Source organism: Lynx rufus, unplaced genomic scaffold (genome assembly GCF_022079265.1).
Source record: "Lynx rufus isolate CCGP_SWC_20201006 ecotype Redwood Valley unplaced genomic scaffold, mLynRuf1.p SCAF_7, whole genome shotgun sequence".
NCBI classification, from domain to species: domain Eukaryota; kingdom Metazoa; phylum Chordata; class Mammalia; order Carnivora; family Felidae; genus Lynx; species Lynx rufus.
In genome coordinates this window covers 61,141,175-61,143,642 of record NW_025814889.1, presented here as the reverse complement: position 1 = coordinate 61,143,642, position 2,468 = coordinate 61,141,175, and positions in this window count along the sequence as shown.

Here is a 2,468-nt window from a genome sequence, read left to right as displayed (position 1 = left end):
CCTGTACTCTGAAAATTGGAAGACAATGATAAAAGAAATTCAAAATGATACAAATAGAAAAAAAATACTTGTGAATTGGAAGAATCAATATTGTTAAAATGTCCATAATACCCAAAGCAAGCTACAGATTCAATGCAATCTCTGTCAAAATACCAGTAGTATTTTTCACAGAACTATAACAAATAATCCTAAAATTTGTATGGAACCACAAAAGACCTCAAATAGCCAAAGTAATCTTGATAAAGAAAAATAAAGCTTGGAGGTATCACAATCCAATTTCAAGATATACTAAAAAGCTATAGTAATCCAAACAGTATGGTACTGGCACAAAAATAGACCTGTATATCAATGGAATAGAATAGAGAGCCCAGAAATAAACCCATACTTAGGCAGTCAATCTATGGCAAGGAGGCAAGAATATGCAAGAGAGAAAAACAGTCTCTTCAGTAAATGGTGATGGGAAAACTGAATAGATACATGCAAAAGAATGAAATTGGACCACTTTCTTACATCATACACAAAAATAAACTCAAAATGGATTAAAGACCTAAAGGTAAGACCTGAAACCATGAAATTTGTAGAAAAAACATAAGGAGTAGCATCTTTGACACTGGCCTTAGTGACATTTTTCTACATATGTCTTCTCAGGTAAGGGGGAGAGAAAAGCAAAAATAAACTATTGGGACTACACCAAAATAAAAGCTTTTGCCTACCAATGAAAATTATCAACAAAATTAAAAGGTAGCCTATCAATTTGCAAATAGTATATTTGATAATTAAAAGCTAAGATCCAAAATATATAAAGAACTCTTACAATTCAACACCAAAAAAAAAAAAAGTTATCTCATTAAAAATGGGCAGAGGAACTGAATAGACGTTTTTCCAAAGAAGACATACAGATGGCCAACAGACATGTGAAAAGATTCTCAATATCACTAATCATCAGGGAGATGCAAATTAAAACCACAATGAAATATTACCTTGTTTGTACCTGTCAGAATGGCTAGCATCAAAAACACAAAACATAAGTATTGCCAAGGATGTGGAGAGAAAGGAAAACTTGTGCACTGTTATAGGAATGTGAATTGGTGCAGCCATTGTGGAAAATAATATGGAGGTTTCTCAAAACAAGTAACTCCACTACCATTTACCCGAAGGAAATGAAAACACTAATTCCAAAAGATCTATGTACCCTTATGTTTATTACAGTATTATTTACAACAGCCAAGATATGGAAGCCACTTAAGTACCTATCAATAGATGAATGGATAAATGGCATATATAAATACAATGAAATATCATCTACCCATAAAAAAGAATAAAATCTTTCCATTCATGACAACGTGGATGGATCAAAGGGTATTATGCTAAATGAAATAAGTCAAACAGAGAAAGACAAATACCATATGATTTCATTTCTATGGAGACTCTAAAAAATAAAACCAATGAGCAAACGAACAAACCAAATACAGACTTATAAATACGTACAGAAAACAAACCGATGGTTACCAGAGGGTTTCCAGTGGGGGGTATAGGCAAAATAAGTGAAGGGGATTAAGAATTACAAACTCTCAATTATAAAATAAACAAGTCACAGGGATGAAAAGTATAACATAGGAAATATAGTCAATAATATTATAATGATTCTGAGTGCTTCCAGATGGTAACTACACTAAAAAAAGAAAGAGGAGGAAGCAGTGGACGAGGAGAAATGTTTAACCAATATCTTGGCACCCTGTAGCCCAGTCAAGTTGACACAGAAAATTAACCATCACAGGGCTGCCTGAGTGGTTCAGTTGGTTAAGCAACCAACTCTTGATTTCAGCTCAGGTCATGATCTCACAGTTTGTGAGATCAAACCCCACATCATGCTCTGTACTGACATAATGGACCCTGCTTGGGATTCTCTCTCTCCCTCTCTCTTTGTCCCTGCCCTGCTCACACTTGCTCAAAATAAATAAATGAACTTTAAGAAAAAAAAAATTAACGATCACAGTCCCCTGTTCACATGCTCCTATAGCACACTACAGAATGGAATTGAGACCAAGAAAAGTGAGCCAACAATGAGTGTCTCTTCCAATCAGTACATATTTTAAATATTAAATAGAAGAGAAGCCATACGCTATGTGGGGGAAGAGTGGGAAAACCTCCTGAGGTAGCCAACAATTAGCTTCTCTTGTGTTGCCTGTGAACAGTTCCCCTGTGTCAATTTCCATTCCCAGTTTAGCAAAAGGAAAGCCCCATAGATAAGCAGCCTCACCTCCTTAGAATGCAATTTAGTGATCCGTTATTATCATTCAAGCTTTGTTCTGTGGTATCTCACTTACCCCACTTCAAGATGCTTATCAAAATAGTCCTTCAATCACATTCACACTCCCGAGTTTTAAAAACAAAACTTGCTCCATTCTGTACATGTTCAGTAATGTTTAACACCCTGCACAGCTACCTACCCCTTCAGTCCAGCTGTG